Source organism: Salvelinus alpinus, chromosome 8 (genome assembly GCF_045679555.1).
Source record: "Salvelinus alpinus chromosome 8, SLU_Salpinus.1, whole genome shotgun sequence".
NCBI lineage: Eukaryota > Metazoa > Chordata > Actinopteri > Salmoniformes > Salmonidae > Salvelinus > Salvelinus alpinus.
The window spans coordinates 6,779,843-6,800,639 of NC_092093.1; positions in this window are offsets into that span (position 1 = coordinate 6,779,843).

Sequence of the window (20,797 nt, forward strand, 5' to 3'; positions counted from 1 at the left end):
GTCCACGGCGGGGCTGGTATTCTTTTTGTAATCCGTGATTGACTGTAGACCCTGCCACATACCTCTTGTGTCTGAGCCGTTGAATTGCGACTCTACTTTGTCTCTATACTGACGCTTAGCTTGTTTGATTGCCTTGCGGAGGGAATAGCTACACTGTTTGTATTCGGTCATGTTTCCAGTCACCTTGCCCTGGTTAAAAGCAGTGGTTTGCGCTTTCAGTTTCGCGCGAATGCTGCCATCAATCCACAGTTTCTGGTGGGGGAATGTTTTAATAGTTGCTGTGGGTACCACATCGCCAATGCACTTGCTAATGAACTCGCTCACCGAATCAGCGTATTCGTCAATGTTGTTGTTTGACGCAATGTGGAACATATCCCAATCCACGTGATCGAAGCAATCTTGAAGCGTGGAATCAGATTGGCCGGACCAGCGTTGAACAGACCTGAGAGCGGGAGCTTCCTGTTTTAGTTTCTGTCTATAGGCTGGAAGCAACAAAATGGAGTCGTGGTCAGCTTTTCCGAAAGGAGGGCGGGGGAGGGCCTTATATGCGTCGCGGAAGTTAGAATAACAATGATACAGGGTTTTACCAGCCCTGGTAGCACAATCGATATGCTGATAGAATTTAGGGAGTCTTGTTTTCAGATTAGCCTTGTTAAAATCCCCAGCTACAATGAATGCAGCCTCAGGATATGTGGATTCCAGTTTACATAGAGTCAAATAAAGTTCGTTCAGGGCCATCGATGTGTCTGCTTGGGGGGGAATATATGCGGCTGTGAATTTAATCGAAGAGAATTCTCTTGGTAGATAATGCGGTTGACATATGATTGTGAGGAATTCTAAGTCAGGTGAACAGAAGGACTTGAGTTCCTGTATGTTGTTATGATCACACCACGTCTCGTTAATCATAAGGCATACCCCCCCGTCCCTCTTCTTACCAGAAAGATGTTTGTTTCTGTCGGCGCAATGCGTGAAGAAACCAGCTGGCTGTACCGACTCCGATAGCGTGTCTCGAGTGAGCCATGTTTCCGTGAAGCAAAGAACGTTACAGTCTCTGATGTCTCTCTGGAATGCTACCCTTGCTCGGATTTCATCAACCTTGTTGTCAAGAGACTGGACCTTGGCGAGTAGTATGCTCGGGAGCAGTGCGCGATGTGCCCGTCTCCGGAGCCTGACCAGAAGACCGCTTCGTCAGCCCCTTTTACAACGTTGTTGTATTGGTTCGCCGGCTGGGATCCGATCCATTGTCCCGGGTGGTGGGCAAAACAGAGGATCCGCTTCGGGAAAGTCGTATTCCTGATCGTAATGATGGTGAGTTGACGTTGCTCTTATATCCAGTAGTTCCTCCCGACTGTATGTAATAAAACCTAAGATTACCTGGGGTACCAATGTAAGAAATAACACGTAAAAAAAACGAAATACTGCATAGTTTCCTAGGAACGCGAAGTGAGGCGGCCATCTCTGCCGGCGCCGGAAGTTGTTACCTTTGCTTTCTTGGGTACAGGAACAATGGTAGACATCTTGACCCAAGTGGGGACAGCACACGGGGATAGGGAGAGATTGAATATGTCCGTAAACACTCCAACCAGCATGCTCTGAGGATGCTTAAATGGTTTACTCACGTCAACCAGGCCATGGAGAGCGAGAGCTCACAGTTCTTGGGAGCGGGTAGTTTATGTGGATATCACCCGTCTAGCAGAAAAATTACAGGAGTAGCCTACCCAACGTTAGTGGAAAACATACTGGCAGAAAAGTGTCTTTTTGTCTTGCCCCTGTTCTTGCCTATTTGATAATGGGGCCATTATAATCTAAACTATTTTTACATATTAGTAAAGATAGGATTTAATTGGGAATAGTCTGCCGGGTGAAAAATAAGATCACTTGATAAGAGAACAGTGTGTGCAGCCTGAGGCAAACAGAGCGCAAGCTTCTAAGGCATTTTAAAGTGTGTATCATTCAGCAAAGTTGCCAAACAACTCTAAATCTTATAGGATCTGTTTCAAAAGATCACTTTTATGCTCAACATAGCCACTTCATATTCGCGCACTCTCATTTTTACTCAGCTAAGTTGACTTAAATTATTCTTGCTATAAAACCATAATATTAAACAATTATAATAATAACATTCAACTTCATTACATGGTGTTGTTGTAGCCTGGGCAGGATACATTTTAAACAGTAGCTTTTCCAGCTGCATGCCCGGGTGCTAGTGTAGTGTAGCTACCTATGATTTCGTTATCTGATAAACTTTTTTTTTCTTTTTTTTTGCTGTGTAAATTGACTGCATATATTCCCTGCAGTATTAAGTCTAACATTGAGCTTATGAATCATGGTTTAATCTGTTTTTGTTCTGTTGCGTAATTAAGCAGCTGGTGTCGTGTCACTTTACCCTGCCTTCATGTACATATCTACCTCAAATACCTTATTATTATCTATCCTGATGTCTAGTCACTTTACCCTGCCTTCATGTACGTATCTACCTCATTATTATCTATCCTGATGTGTAGTCACTTTACCCTGCCTTCATGTACATATCTACCTCAAATACATTATTATTATCTATCCTGATGTCTAGTCACTTTACCCTGCCTTCATGTACACATCTACCTCAAATACCTTATTATTATCTATCCTGATGCCTCGTCTCTTTACCCTGCCTTCATGTACATATCTACCTCAAATACCTTATTATTATCTATCCTGATGCCTCGTCTCTTTACCCTGCCTTCATGTACATATCTACCTCAAATACCTTATTATTATCTATCCTAATGCCTAGTCACTTTACCCTGCCTTCATGTACACATCTACCTCAAATACCTTATTATTATCTATCCTGATGCCTGGTCACTTTACCCTGCCTTCATGTACACATCTACCTCAAATACCTTATTATTATCTATCCTGATGTCTAGTCACTTTACCCTGCCTTCATGTACACATCTACCTCAAATACCTTATTATTATCTATCCTGATGCCTAGTCACTTTACCCTGCCTTCATGTACACATCTACCTCAAATACCTTATTATTATCTATCCTGATGTCTAGTCACTTTACCCTGCCTTCATGTACACATCTACCTCAAATACCTTATTATTATCTATCCTAATGCCTAGTCACTTTACCCTGCCTTCATGTACATATCTACCTCAAATACCTTATTATTATCTATGCTGATGCCTCGTCACTTTACCCTGCCTTCATGTACATATCTACCTCAAATACCTTATTATTATCTATCATGATGCCTCCTCTCTTTACCCTGCCTTCATGTACATATCTACCTCAAATACCTTATTATTATCTATGCTGATGCCTGGTCACTTTACCCTGCCTTCATGTACACATCTACCTCAAATACCTTATTATTATCTATCCTGATGCCTGGTCACTTTACCCTGCCTTCATGTACACATCTACCTCAAATACCTTATTATTATCTATCCTGATGCCTGGTCACTTTACCCTGCCTTCATGTACACATCTACCTCAAATACCTTATTATTATCTATCCTGATGTCTAGTCACTTTACCCTGCCTTCATGTACACATCTACCTCAAATACCTTATTATTATCTATCCTGATGTCTAGTCACTTTACCCTGCCTTCATGTACACATCTACCTCAAATACCTTATTATTATCTATCCTGATGCCTAGTCACTTTACCCTGCCTTCATGTACACATCTACCTCAAATACCTTATTATTATCTATCCTGATGTCTAGTCACTTTACCCTGCCTTCATGTACACATCTACCTCAAATACCTTATTATTATCTATCCTAATGCCTAGTCACTTTACCCTGCCTTCATGTACATATCTACCTCAAATACCTTATTATTATCTATCCTAATGCCTAGTCACTTTACCCTGCCTTCATGTACATATCTACCTCCACTGCCATGGCTATGCCTCTTAAATCTTGTGGAGTCCCAGGAAGAGACAGACAACGCAAACTTATGGGACTCTTAATTCAACCTTTTTATCTAGCCTACTAACAGCCTATTGGATAAGAGATGCACATTGCTCTTGCTTGCTGAATGTAAAATGGGCAGCATTAAAACCTGATCCAAATGTTTGCATAATCAGGCCTAGACTGTAGACCTATGCAGTTATTTTGGCAATGAAACAAAACAGAATGTTTGAGTGGTTTATTCAAATCCGCCTACATTACTGCCGCTTACAGCCCACGGCCAATAATTGTGTACTCACTTGATAAAATCTTTAAAAATTCCTCGTTGCACTGTGTTGTTGTAGCCCAGGTATTATAATTGCCTTGTCTAAAAACTTAGGCCTAATCAATAGTGAAACTTTGCCAGGGGACTACAGAGTCTGGAGGAACGCACTAGAGATTTGCCATTTCATTTATCTGTGAACCTTTTTCTCGCACTTTGACAGGGAAATATTTTTCTTATAGCTTTAATACTTTAGCTAATGAATGGCCTAATATTTAGATAATATTTTGCTTCTTACTTCCGCTACACATCTCAAACCTCTCTCTTTCAGCTGTTGCCGTGCGCTACAGGCTATAGGCTGCACAAGCCTCTCCGCAATAGACCATTCCTCATCTCGTGAAAAAACCCAGGAAAGCTATAGGCTAGAAAATCTGGGCAGCTAGTCTTACAACAGCTACACTCTACAGACCTACGCTGGGCAAGATATATGTGTATGAGAGGGAGTACACACACACACACACACACACACACACACACACAATATCTACTCTTACAGTCTGTCAACAGTGGTGAGGTATGTGTTGCAGTAGTATCATGAACACATGCCACACACACTTGGTGATAGTATTCATATCTTTATCAGTATCCCCCATACTGCCCTGCTCTGCTGATGCAGAGGTATGTGTTTAAGTATCATGAACACACACACACACCTAAACGTATACATCTATGTAATGTGCTGGGGCCTCGCTGTGTAAACTCCCACAGCCGGCTCGCTGTGGTGAGGTATGTGAAAGCATTACAAGCTTGCAGCACCCCCTACTTACACTCTCGCTCTCTCTCTCTCTCTGCAGCTGCTGTTTTTGCCCTGTGGATACTGCCATGTCTTGCCCCATGAGTAAACCCATGCATGCAGCAGGTATGTGTGGTACGCTGCTTGTCCACAGGGGGGGGGGGGGGGGGGGTCAAGGCACAGAGGTCAAGGCACAGAGGGGTCAAACAGTCAGCCGTATGAACGTCTCAGCTGAAACAGAGTTTGAGGGCAGGTGTCTGTGTTGTGTTATTTTTAGTTTTTTAACGTTTTCAGTTAAGTTGTCACTTTCCTCAACGGCTGTTCACCTTTTAGTCTACGTGGTCTTTACTGTAATAATGACTTTGCCTATGTGGCTAACTAAACGTTCAATCGCTTAATCTTAAATCCCAACTGTGTCAGAAGTTGATGGGGTGGCTTCCTCCTATCACAAGGTTAGACCCTTCTCTCTCTGTGTCGCTCTGTCTGTGGTGTAAATTACCACGGCAACATGGTTTCTAATCTGACAGAGGAGGGCAAGAGTTGGTCCATGTTTGATTCTTATGGCGTCAAATCATCCTCTAAAGTCCCTTTGCGTGTGAGATAGCGCCGTCGAGCAAGATGAAAAATCATTGCGCGAACAAACATTGAGTTGAGAGCACAGAGGATGAGTGCCACGAAAGCACAAATCAGACGAGCGTGCAAATAAAATTTGGTCGAGCGCGCAAAGGATGTGTCCCGCGAGCAACAGGCCAAATTTGAGAGCGAGTGTGACTTTGGGGGGCGAGCAGAATATAAATGCCGCAGATCAACAAAAGAAAAATGTCGAAATAAAAAAATATAGAACCTTAACCAAAGAAACATGGTTCAAATGTGAAAAAATATATTTTGAAAACAACATTTTCCACCAACAGTAGGCACGTCTGTGTAAAGTTTTCACTCTCAATTTCTCAAGTTGCTCTTCTCTCAAGGCTTTGGGTTTCAAAGGTAAGAATCACACCTGGCCGTGATTGGAGAGTCCCATAGTTGCGACGCATAATTGGCCCAGCGTCGTCATGGTATGGCCGGGGTAGGCCGTCATTGTAAATAAGAATTTGTTTTTAACTGACTTGCCTAGTTAAATAAAGGTTAAATAAAAAATGTATAACTTTAAATACATAAAATAAACATTTAATTGAACAAAGAAATATTTGTTTTATAGTAATTGTCTGATTGGGAACTACCATTGTCTATCAAATAACAGTGTCAAATTATTTCAATTTGGAAGTTTTATTGAGTACAGGCTGTAATACAGGAGCCAAATCGCATAGAGAGTCTCATCAGATCAGATGTTATCATCAAGCCAGAGCCATCTGTGGAAAGAGGAGTCTCATCACATCCAATGTTACCATCGAGCCAGAGCCATCTGTGGAAAGAGGAGTCTCAGCACATCCGATGTTACCATCGAGCCAGAGCCATCTGTGGAAAGAGGAGTCCCATCACATCCGATGTTACCATCGAGCCAGAGCCATCTGTGGAAAGAGGAGTCCCATCACATCCGATGTTACCATCGAGCCAGAGCCATCTGTGGAAAGAGGAGTCTCATCAAATCAGATGTTACCATCGAGCCAGAGCCATCTGTGGAAAGAGGAGTCTCATCACATCCGATGTTACCATCGAGCCAGAGCCATCTGTGGAAAGAGGAGTCTCATCACATCCGATGGTACCATCGAACCAGAGCCATCTGTGGAAAGAGGAGTCTCATCATATCCGATGTTACCATCGAGCCAGAGCCATCTGTGGAAAGAGGAGTCTCATCACATCAGATGTTACCATCGAGCCAGAGCCATCTGTGGAAAGAGGAGTCTCATCATATCCGATGTTACCATCGAGCCAGAGCCATCTGTGGAAAGAGGAGTCTCATCATATCCGATGTTACCATCGAGCCAGAGCCATCTGTGGAAAGAGGAGTCTCATCACATCCGATGTTACCATCGAGCCAGAGCCTTTGAGGGGAGGAACCTTGCAGTATTAAAATGAGTTTTAGAAGGAAGTGGGTTTTAGAAGAAGACACAGAAAAAGGATGCAAGGAAATCAAGGAAAGATAAAATGGCACAGAGCTGTGCAGGTTTAAATTTGTACCAACCGAGCGAGTCTGGCCAAAAGTCAGAGTCCACTATGACGTGTTTCTTTTTGTCTTCCTCTAATACCTCTTAAGGGGAAAGTAATCCAAAAATTACCTGAAAGTAAATCAGATTAAGTAACTGAGTTTGTGTAATCCAAAAGTTATGTTACTGATTACACATTTTAAACAGGTAACTAGTAACTGTAATGGATTACATTTAGAAAGTAGCCTACCCAATCCTTATATCACCTGGTTGTCGTCATCAGACATGGTGTTGACACAGTGGCTGTTTTGTTGAGATTACACTGGGATTCATCCCTGTCATCAACACCTCCGACCACTGGTCTAGTAACTACGGCAACATTAAAGGTACATAGACATGATTTGATACCCCTGGTCAGGATTCCACTGAGGAAGGTGGAGGGATACATATGTGCCGAGTTGTGTAAGGCACAAGACGAGTTAAGGAACACTCATGACTCCAGAAGAAAGTTCCATCAAGGTCAAAAGGTGACTCACAGGTTCCAAACTTGGCGTCCTCTGCCTCGTATCTCAAAGTATACAGTTAGCGATTTACGTTATTGGCTATTTAGTTTGGATCTATCTCGGCTTTCCCTCACCCGATCTCAATCAAGGGCCTCTTCCCCAGCGAGGGCCATCCCTGTCTGTTCTCACCCTGCCTCTCCCACTCCCTCCGTCATGCTGGTCTTCCAAGTCCTACTTCTCTAATAAACCCCTCGTTAACTTAGCTAGCTAGCTACAATGCTCTTGGGTAAACCAAAGATACTGGTAACTTTTATATGTGGTGAAACAGAAGACCAAATAACTACAGTACCAGTCAAAAGTTTGGGCACACCTACTCATTCAAGTGTTTTTCTTTATTTTTACTATTTTCTACATTGTAGAATTGTAGTGAAGACATCAAAACTATGAAATAACACATATGGAATCATGTAGTAACCAAAAAAGTGTTAAACAAATCAAAGTATATTTTATATTCTTCAAAGTAGCCACCCTTTGCCTTGGTGACAGCCTTGGTGACAGCTTTGCACACTCTTGGCATTCTCTCAACCAGCATTACCTGGAATGCTTTTCCAACAGTCTTGAAGGAGTTCCCACTTGTTGGCTGCTTTTCCTTCAGTCTGCGGTCCGACTCAACCCAAACCATCTCAATTGGGTTGAGGTCGGATGATTGTGGAGGCCAGGTCATCTGATGCAGCACTCCATCACTCTCTTTCTTGGTAAAATAGCCTTTACACAGCCTGCACAGAGCCCCATGGTCTTAAAGGTATCCCCCTCTCCTTGATACAGAGGGTCCCATGGTCCTACATATGTGACTCACCACCTGGATTCGGTCTTATGTAGCAAAATTTGAAATTGTGTTTTTTACATTGGATAAGAGTAGAGCTACAATATGGTATATCATACACAGCATTTGAGGAACAATGGGAAAGTAATTCTGCTTTGAAATTTGATCAACTTGTAAACTTACTTTTGAGAAAACTGCATTTGAATGTTTTGGTATCTCGTGAAGAGCTCTTCTTTGTCTACACCCATTCAGCATCATTCACAACCGCTTAAGCTTTAGCCCCAACCATGTTTACCTCTGGATAACATGAAAACAGTCTAACCAGCTCTGCTGGCAACAATTTCATTATGCTTTTTTGCAGACGTTTACTGACACCGGCCATATTCAACGGGTGTTGCACACACGTCATGTAACGTTAGCTAACAAGCCAGCCAGCCAACGTTAGCTAGTTAAACAACAATGAACAGTGCCAACAATGCCACAGTGCTGGGAGCTAAACAACCAGGTTCTGTGTTAGCTAGCTAGAAAAGCAAACCCCTCTGGGAAACGAATAATAACGTAAGCTAGGTAGTCATCTCAAATCAAATCAAATGTATTTATATAGCCCTTCGTACATCAGCTGATATCTCAAAGTGCTGTACAGAAACCCAGCCTAAAACCCCAAACAGCAAGCAATGCAGGTGTAGAAGCACGGTGGCTAAGAAAAACTCCCTAGAAAGGCCAAAACCTAGGAAGAAACCTAGAGAGGAACCAGGCTATGAGGAGAGGCCAGTCCTCTTCTTGCTGTGCCGGGTGGAGATTATAACAGAACATGGCCAAGATGTTCAAATGTTCATAAATGACCAGCATGGTCAAATAATAATAATCACAGTAGTTGTCGAGGGTGCAGCACCTCAGGAGTAAATGTCAGTTGGTTTTTCATAGCCGATCATTAAGAGTATATCTACCGCTCCTGCGGTCTCTAGAGAGTTGAAAACAGCAGGTCTGGGACAGGTAGCACGTCCGGTGAACAGGTCAGGGTTCCATAGCCGCAGGCAGAACAGTTGAAACTGGAGCAGAAGCACGGCCAGGTGGACTGGGGACAGCAAGGAGTCATCATGTCAGGTCGTCCTGAGGCATGGTCCTAGGGCTCAGGTCCTCCGAGAGAGAGAAAGAGAGAGCATACTTAAATTCACACAGGACACCGGATAAGACAGGGGAAGCACTCCAGATATAACAGACTGACCCTAGCCCCCCGACACATAAACTACTGCAGCATAAATACTGGAGGCTGAGACAGGAGGGGTCAGGAGACACTGTGGCCCCATCCGATGATACCCCCGGACAGGGCCAAAAAGGCAGGATATAACCCCACCCACTTTTCCAAAGCATAGCCCCCACACCACTAGAGGGATATCTTCAACCACCAACTTACCATCCTGAGACAAGGCCGAGTATAGCCCACAAAGATCTCCGCCACAGCACAACCCAAGGGGGGGCGCCAACCCAGACAGGAAAATCACGTCAGTGACTCAACCCACTCAAGTGACGCACCCCTCCTAGGGACGGCATGGAAGAGCACCAGTAAGCCAGTGACTCAGCCCCTGTAATAGGGTTAGGGTCCCATGGTTCTAGAGGTATCACCTGTCCTTAATCCAGAAGGTTTTAGAGGAATCCCCCTCTCCTTGATTCGTGATCCAGAGGGTCCCATGGTCCTGGATATATTCCCGCTGGTCTACTCTGTTCTAGGTATCATGGGAATTATATTTCCCTCATTGATTATGGGGGTTCTTAGTGCAATTTCCCTAGACTGGTTGTAAAGTATTTTGTCTGTAATGTATTTTTGGTTATGTGTCGAATCCCAGTGTCACGATCGTCTTGATGAGGAAGAGTGGACCAAGGCGCAGCGTGATACAAATACATCTTCTTTTATTAGAGAAGACAAAACGAACAATTTTACAATACTAAACAAAACAACAATGACGCTACAACCAAAAGTGCATACACAAGCTACTAACGTCAAACATAGACAATTACCCACAACAGCCTAATGCCTATGGCTGCCTTAAATATGGCTCCCAATCAGAGACAACAATAAACAGCTGTCTCTGATTGAGAACCAAACCAGGCAACCATAGACTTTCCTAAACACCATCACTGAACACAACCCCATACACTCTACAAAACCCCCTATACAATACAACCACCCAAGACGAGACAAATACACACAAACATCCCCCATGTCACACCCTGACCTAACTAAAATAATACAGAAAACAAAGATAACTAGGGCGTGACACCCAGTAAGACTAGCTGTCTTCATTAACGTCGGCTAATGGGGATCCTAATAACTCAAATCCCCAAAATCTGAACCAGACTTCATGACCAGTCTGTGTAGCGTTCAGCGTTGTTGACCTTGAGAAAAGGCTTCCATTAGCCATCACACATCATTATCTTCTGGGAATCATCTTTCCCTCATTGATTGTAGGCAGAGCCATAATGAGTCCATACAGTATATTATTGCCTATAGATTGGACTCTACTGTATATATTCCTAGCTGTGTTCTTGGGGGATTTCCTCCATCATTGGTCACATGTAATCATAATCACAAGCCCAGCATGTCCAATGGCACTGAGCCAGAAAAAGTTTCTAGCTCATTTGATTACTGCTAAAAAAAAAAAAACAACCGGGTGATCATTTGGCTAATTTGTTTACTGCCTTTGAAACCCTGCTATAATTTACTAATGTTATTAATACCACAATACAGACTGTTAATTCACTGTCGTTCACAGCAACCCCTTGTGTCTTAATGTTTTGGTGTACTATGGGTGTAGTGTTTGTGTACAGCTGTGTGTTTACACGCCCTGGTTGAGAATAAGCTTCAGGCATAGATTCTATTTGTTTTAAATGGACATGAAGTAAACAAAGCATATACAGTACCAGTCAAAAGTCGGGACACACCTATTATTTTACTATTTTCTACATTGTAGAATAATAGTGAAGACATCCAAACTATGAAATAACACATATGGAATCATGTAGTTATCAAAAAAAGTGTTAAACAAATCTAAAAATATATTTTATATTTGAGATTCTTCAAAGTAGCCACCCTTTTGTCTTGATGACAGCTTTGCACACTCTTGTAAAAAATAAAGAAAAACCCTGGAATGAGTAGGTGTGTCCAAACTAGTTACTGGTACTGTATGTATTCCATGTCAATATTGAAATCCTAGTTGATTAGTTGGTTGGTTAGGTTCTCTACTGAAAAAACTATAGCGCTTATTAAGTTTTTATTGTTGGCCATCGACCCTATGACCCCATCGACCCCATGACCTTGCCTTTCATCGTCAAAATCTGGTTAGGGGACAGTCAAGCCGTGATTAGTCAAGCCGTGATTGGTCCAGAAACCTGACGAATTGCATTTCATTTAGTTTAGTTTAGTTTATTAATTCGACCATTTAAAAAAAAACAATCACACATAAAACTTAAAAGCCATACATGCACATGAATAAAATCATCGAGGATAACACACAATAAAGTCTGGGACTTATTTCCATTGTGGTCCTCTTGTGACAAGATGGCTACACAAGATCGAACACAGTACGGCAGTGAAATAATAAAACAAAAACATAAAAGAAGAACATCTATCTCATCATTCCAGTTACATCGTAGGGGTTATTCATATGGGCACAGAGGACATCAAACAGATGTTTACTTTATTAGAATGCTAAATTAGAATGTTACAGGCTATGTTCACTGGCTAGAATATTTAAAATTATAGTATGAGTGGTGGTTAGACATTATGAGTGGTGGTTAGACATTATGAGTGGTGTAGTTAGACATTATGAGTGGTGGTTAGACATTATGTGTGGTGTAGTTAGACATTATGAGTGGTGTAGTTAGACATTATGGGTGTGTAGTTAGACATTATGGGTGTCTAGTTAGACATTATGGGTGTGTAGTTAGACATTATGAGTGGTGTAGTTAGACATTATGAGTGGTGTAGTTAGACATTATGAGTGGTGTAGTTAGACATTATGAGTGGTGGTTAGACATTATGGGTGGTGTAGTTAGACATTATGAATGGTGTAGTTAGACAGTATGAGTGGTGGTTAGACATTATGGGTGTGTAGTTAGACATTATGAGTGGTGTAGTTAGACATTATGAGTGGTGGTTAGACATTATGAGTGGTGTAGTTAGACTTTATGAGTGGTGGTTAGACATTATGAGTGGTGTAGTTAGACATTATGAGTGGTGTAGTTAGACATTATGAGTGGTGTAGTTAGACATTATGAGTGGTGTAGTTAGACATTATGAGTGGTGTAGTTAGACATTATGGGTGTGTAGTTAGACATTATGGGTGTCTAGTTAGACATTATGGGTGTGTAGTTAGACATTATGAGTGGTGTAGTTAGACATTATGAGTGGTGTAGTTAGACATTATGAGTGGTGTAGTTAGACATTATGAGTGGTGGTTAGACATTATGGGTGGTGTAGTTAGACATTATGAATGGTGTAGTTAGACAGTATGAGTGGTGGTTAGACATTATGGGTGTGTAGTTAGACATTATGAGTGGTGTAGTTAGACATTATGAGTGGTGGTTAGACATTATGAGTGGTGTAGTTAGACTTTATGAGTGGTGGTTAGACATTATGAGTGGTGTAGTTAGACATTATGAGTGGTGTAGTTAGACATTATGAGTGGTGTAGTTAGACATTATGAGTGGTGGTTAGACATTATGAGTGGTGTAGTTAGACATTATGAGTGGTGGTTAGACATTATGAGTGGTGTAGTTAGACATTATGAGTGGTGGTTAGACATTATGTGTGGTGTAGTTAGACATTATGAGTGGTGTAGTTAGACATTATGGGTGTGTAGTTAGACATTATGGGTGTCTAGTTAGACATTATGGGTGTGTAGTTAGACATTATGAGTGGTGTAGTTAGACATTATGAGTGGTGTAGTTAGACATTATGAGTGGTGTAGTGAGACATTATGAGTGGTGGTTAGACATTATGGGTGGTGTAGTTAGACATTATGAATGGTGTAGTTAGACAGTATGAGTGGTGGTTAGACATTATGGGTGTGTAGTTAGACATTATGAGTGGTGTAGTTAGACATTATGAGTGGTGGTTAGACATTATGAGTGGTGTAGTTAGACTTTATGAGTGGTGGTTAGACATTATGAGTGGTGTAGTTAGACATTATGAGTGGTGTAGTTAGACATTATGAGTGGTGTAGTTAGACATTATGAGTGGTGTAGTTAGACATTATGAGTGGTGTAGTTAGACATTATGGGTGTGTAGTTAGACATTATGGGTGTCTAGTTAGACATTATGGGTGTGTAGTTAGACATTATGAGTGGTGTAGTTAGACATTATGAGTGGTGTAGTTAGACATTATGAGTGGTGTAGTTAGACATTATGAGTGGTGGTTAGACATTATGGGTGGTGTAGTTAGACATTATGAATGGTGTAGTTAGACAGTATGAGTGGTGGTTAGACATTATGGGTGTGTAGTTAGACATTATGAGTGGTGTAGTTAGACATTATGAGTGGTGGTTAGACATTATGAGTGGTGTAGTTAGACTTTATGAGTGGTGGTTAGACATTATGAGTGGTGTAGTTAGACATTATGAGTGGTGTAGTTAGACATTATGAGTGGTGTAGTTAGACATTATGAGTGGTGTAGTTAGACATTATGAGTGGTGGTTAGACATTATGAGTGGTGTAGTTAGACATTATGAGTGGTGTAGTTAGACATTATGAATGGTGTAGTTAGACATTATGAGTGGTGTAGTTAGATATTATGGGTGTGTAGTTAGACATTATGGGTGTGTAGTTAGACATTATGAGTGGTGTAGTTAGACATTATGAGTGGTGGTTAGACATTATGGGTGGTGTAGTTAGACAGTATGAGTGGTGGTTAGACATTATGAGTGGTGTAGTTAGACATTATGAGTGGTGTAGTTAGACATTATGAGTGGTGTAGTTAGACATTATGAGTGGTGTAGTTAGACATTATGAGTGGTGTGGTTAGACATTATGAGTGGTGTAGTTAGACTTTATGAGTGGTGTAGTTAGACATTATGAGTGGTGTGGTTAGACATTATGAGTGGTGTAGTTAGACATTATGAGTGGTGTAGTTAGACATTATGAGTGGTGTAGTTAGACATTATGAGTGGTGTAGTTAGACATTATGAGTGGTGTAGTTAGACATTATGAGTGGTGTAGTTAGACATTATGAGTGGTGGTTAGACATTATGAGTGGTGTAGTTAGACATTATGAGTGGTGTAGTTAGACATTATGAGTGGTGTAGTTAGACTTTATGAGTGGTGTAGTTAGACATTATGAGTGGTGTAGTTAGACATTATGAGTGGTGTAGTTAGACATTATGAGTGGTGTAGTTAGACATTATGAGTGGTGTAGTTAGACATTATGAGTGGTGTAGTTAGACATTATGAGTGGTGGTTAGACATTATGAGTGGTGTAGTTAGACATTATGAGTGGTGTAGTAAGACATTATGAGTGGTGTAGTTAGACATTATGAGTGGTGGTTAGACATTATGAGTGGTGTAGTTAGACATTATGAGTGGTGTAGTTAGACATTATGAGTGGTGTAGTTAGACAGTATGAGTGGTGGTTAGACAGTATGAGTGGTGTAGTTAGACATTATGAGTGGTGTAGTTAGACATTATGAGTGGTGTAGTTAGACATTATGAGTGGTGTAGTTAGACAGTATGAGTGGTGGTTAGACATTATGAGTGGTGTAGTAAGACATTATGAGTGGTGTAGTAAGACATTATGAGTGGTGTAGTTAGACATTATGAGTGGTGTAGTTAGACATTATGAGTGGTGTAGTTAGACATTATGAGTGGTGTAGTTAGACATTATGAGTGGTGTAGTTAGACATTATGATTGGTGTAGTTAGACAGTATGAGTGGTGTAGTTAGACATTATGAGTGGTGTAGTTAGACATTATGAGTGGTGTAGTTAGACATTATGAGTGGTGTAGTTAGACAACCAACCACAATTCAACATTCCTTTTGTATTAAAGTAAATAGTCTAATGTAAAGGCTACTTTACGAACTAATGTAAGCTGAAAATGAGTAACACCTCCATGGCCACATCGAGGCTAATGTCTAACTGTATATTTATTCATTTATACATTAACATTTACATTTAAGTCATTTACAAATTGGTGCATTCACCTTATGATATCCAGTGGAACAACCACTTTACAATAGTGCATCTAACTCTTTTAAGGGGGAGGGGGGGGTTAGAAGGATTACTTTATCCTATCCTAGGTATTCCTTAAAGAGGTGGGGTTTCAGGTGTCTCCGGAAGGTGGTGATTGACTCCGCTGACCTGGCGTCGTGAGGGAGTTTGTTCCACCATTGGGGTGCCAGAGCAGCGAACAGTTTTGACTGGGCTGAGCGGGAACTGTACTTCCTCAGAGGTAGGGAGGCGAGCAGGCCAGAGGTGGATGAACGCAGTGCCCTTGTTTGGGTGTAGGGCCTGATCAGAGCCTGAAGGTACGGAGGTGCCGTTCCCCTCACAGCTCCGTAGGCAAGCACCATGGTCTTGTAGCGGATGCGAGCTTCAACTGGAAGCCAGTGGAGAGAGCGGAGGAGTGGGGTGACGTGAGAGAACTTGGGAAGGTTGAACACCAGACGGGCTGCGGCGTTCTGGATGAGTTGTAGGGGTTTAATAGCACAGGCAGGGAGCCCAGCCAACAGCGAGTTGCAGTAATCCAGACGGGAGATGACAAGTGCCTGGATTAGGACCTGCGCCGCTTCCTGTGTGAGGCAGGGTCGTACATTTAATCATACAAAGTGATATTATACATTTAATCATACAAAGAGGTCATGTAATCATACAAAGAGGTCATGTAATCATACAAAGAGGTCTTGTAATCACATAATGAGGTCTTGTAATCATATAAAGAGGTCTTGTAATCACATAAAGAGATATTGTAATCACATAAAGAGGTCATGTAATCACATAAAGAGATTTTGTAATCATATAAAGAGGTCTTGTAATCACATAATGAGGTCTTGTAATCACATAAAGAGGTCTTGTAATCACATAATGAGGTCTTGTAATCACATAAAGAGGTCTTGTAATCACATAAAGAGATATTGTAATCATATAAAGAGGTCATGTAATCACATAAAGAGATTTTGTAATCATATAAAGAGGTCTTGTAATCACATAAAGAGATATTGTAATCATATAAAGAGGTCATGTAATCACATAAGAAGATATTGTAATCACATAAAGAGGTCTTGTAATCACATAAAGAGGTCTTGTAATCACGTAAAAGAGGTCTTGTAATCCTATGAAACATGCATGTTCCCGATAGCATGCATAGGTCTCAGGTCTGTGGAGATCTTCACAGTTGCTGTAATAATCAGAATTTCCAACAGCGTTAATCACTGGCACCATGTATTTGTAATGGAATCTCAACTAAAACGCAGGTCATTAGGTTCTGACCAAGCACAGTGATAACACATTCACGTGGTGTATATATTAACTAAGTATCTGACATTGTGTTCCCATTTTAACTTTTGTTCTGCATTTAAATGGTTGAAAGCACAGTGATAGCACATTCATGTGGTTTATAAATTATCACTGTGCTTTTCAACCATTTAAATGCAGAACAAAAGTTAAAATGGGAATAAAATGTCAGATATTTAGTTAATATATACACCAGATGAATGTGTTAACTAAACATCTGACATTGTTCTCTTTTGCTACTTGTTGGTTATTGTCTGTCATTTGTTTCAATATATTTCATGATGTAGCCTGACGTGATGTAGCCTGACATGATGTGTAGCCTGACATGATGTGTAGCCTGACATGATGTGTAGCCTGACATGATGTGTAGCCTGACATGATGTAGCCTGACATGATTTGTAGCCTGACATGATGTAGCCTGACATGATGTGTAGCCTGACATGATGTGTAGCCTGACATGATGTGTAGCCTGACATGATGTAGCCTGACATAATGTGTAGCCTGACATGATGTGTAGCCTGACATGATGTGTAGCCTGACATGATGTGTAAACTGACATGATGTGTAGCCTAACATGATGTGTAGCCTGACATGATATGTAGCCTGACATGATATGTAGCCTAACATGATGTGTAGCCTAACATGATGTGTAGCCTGACATCATGAGTAGCCTGACATGATGTAGCCTGACATGATGTAGCCTGACATGATGTGTAGCCTGACATGATGTGTAGCCTGACATGATATGTAGCCTAACATGATGTGTAGCCTGACATGATGTGTAGCCTGACATGATGTAGCCTGACATGATGTGTAGCCTGACATGATGTGTAGCCTGACATGATGTGTAGCCTGACATGATGTGTAGCCTGACATGATGTGTAGCCTGACATGATGTAGCCTGACATGATGTGTAGCCTGACATGATATGTAGCCTGACATGATGTGTAGCCTGACATGATGTGTAGCCTGACATGATGTGTAGCCTAACATGATGTAGCCTGACATAATGTGTATTCTGACATGATGTGTAGCCTGACATGATGTAGCCTGACATAATGTGTAGCCTGACATGATGTGTAGCCTGACATGATGTGTAGCCTGACATGATGTGTAGCCTGACATGATGTGTAGCCTGACATGATGTGTAGCCTGACATGATGTAGCCTGACATGATGTGTAGCCTGACATGATGTGTAGCCTGACATAATGTGTAGCCTGACATAATGTGTAGCCTGACATGATGTGTAGCCTGACATGATGTAGCCTGACATGATGTGTAGCCTGACATGATGTGTAGCCTAACATGATGTAGCCTGACATGATGTGTAGCCTAACATGATGTGTAGCCTGACATGATGTGTAGCCTGACATAATGTGTAGCCTGACATGATGTGTAGCCTGACATGATTTAGCCTGACATGATGTGTAGCCTGACATGATGTGTAGCCTGACATGATGTAGCCTGACATGATGTGTAGCCTAACATGATGTGTAGCCTGACATGATGTGTAGCCTGACATGATGTGTAGCCTGACATGATGTGTAGCCTGACATGATGTGTAGCCTGACATGATGTGTAGCCTGACATGATGTGTAGCCTGACATGATGTGTAGCCTGCCATGATGTAGCCTGACATGATGTGTAGCCTAACATGATGTAGCCTGACATGATGTGTAGCCTGACATGATGTAGCCTGACATGATGTGTAGCCTGACATGATGTGTAGCCTGACATGATGTAGCCTGACATGATGTGTAGCCTGACATGATGTGTAGCCTGACATTATGTAGCCTGACATGATGTAGCCTAACATGATGTAGCCTGACATGATGTGTAGCCTGACATGATGTGTAGCCTGACATGATGTGTAGCCTGACATGATGTGTAGCCTAACATGATGTGTAGCCTGACATGATATGTAGCCTGACATGATATGTAGCCTAACATGATGTGTAGCCTAACATGATGTGTAGCCTGACATCATGAGTAGCCTGACATGATGTAGCCTGACATGATGTAGCCTGACATGATGTGTAGCCTGACATGATGTGTAGCCTGACATGATATGTAGCCTAACATGATGTGTAGCCTGACATGATGTGTAGCCTGACATGATGTGTAGCCTGACATGATGTAGCCTGACATGATGTGTAGCCTGACATGATGTGTAGCCTGACATGATGTGTAGCCTGACATGATGTGTAGCCTGACATGATGTGTAGCCTGACATGATGTGTAGCCTGACATGATGTAGCCTGACATGATGTGTAGCCTGACATGATATGTAGCCTGACATGATGTGTAGCCTGACATGATGTGTAGCCTGACATGATGTGTAGCCTAACATGATGTAGCCTGACATAATGTGTAGCCTGACATGATGTGTAGCCTGACATTATGTAGCCTGACATAATGTGTAGCCTGACATGATGTGTAGCCTGACATGATGTGTAGCCTGACATGATGTGTAGCCTGACATGATGTAGCCTGACATGATGTGTAGCCTGACATGATGTAGCCTGATATGATGTGTAGCCTGACATGATGTGTAGCCTGACATGATGTGTAGCCTGACATAATGTGTAGCCTGACATGATGTGTAGCCTGACATGATGTAGCCTGACATGATGTGTAGCCTGACATGATGTGTAGCCTAACATGATGTGTAGCCTAACATGATGTGTAGCCTGACATGATGTGTAGCCTGACATAATGTGTAGCCTGACATGATGTGTAGCCTGACATGATTTAGCCTGACATGATGTGTAGCCTGACATGATGTGTAGCCTGACATGATGTAGCCTGACATGATGTGTAGCCTAACATGATGTGTAGCCTGACATGATGTGTAGCCTGACATGATGTGTAGCCTGACATGATGTGTAGCCTGACATGATGTGTAGCCTGACATGATGTGTAGCCTGACATGATGTGTAGCCTGCCATGATGTAGCCTGACATGATGTGTAGCCTAACATGATGTAGCCTGACATGATGTGTAGCCTGACATGATGTAGCCTGACATGATGTGTAGCCTGGCATGATGTGTAGCCTGACATGATGTAGCCTGACATGATGTGTAGCCTGACATGATGTGTAGCCTGACATTATGTAGCCTGACATGATGTAGCCTAACATGATGTAGCCTGACATGATGTAGCCTGACATGATGTGTAGCCTGACATGATGTGTAGCCTGACATGATGTGTAGCCTGACATGATGTGTAGCCTGACATGATGTGTAGCCTGACATGATGTAGCCTGACATGATGTAGCCTGACATGATGTAGCCTGACATGATGTGTAGCCTGACATGATGTAGCCTGACATGATGTGTAGTCTGACATGATGTGTAGCCTGACATGATGTGCCAAATCTAGACAGTGCATTATTATAGGGTAAGCATTATAATAAGCCGACTCAATATTTGCAGCCATAGGTGATAATATCTATCTAGGATCTGATCTGTTATTGTGTATTGTGGAATCGTTCTAATGTTAATGTAAGAGTTGAATGGAGAACACTGATCCGAGAACAGTTCTTCCTTTCTGTCTCTCCATTCAGCCTCAACGACTCACTTCTGAAACGTTTTCTCTGCGTGGTGTTTTGGGAAACTTATGTTACGTCTTCGGGCCGTTGTAGGAAAGACGCATTGTTAAAAAAAACTGTCAAACCTAAATTCAAACGCTAGCGGAAACCGGGCCCAGTCTGAGGAGAATGACAGCGAGAACAGGTAAGAGTCTAAAATCCAGACACAGAACAGACCTTCAGTACAACACAGCTTGTAATGAAATGCAATGTAAAGACACAGAGCTCGACTCTGTTGAAACTTTGAATGCATTGTTTTGTGCTGACCTAAGGACTTTGAAAAGAAAGTGACGGATTATTACAAAATTAATTTCCATTTACAG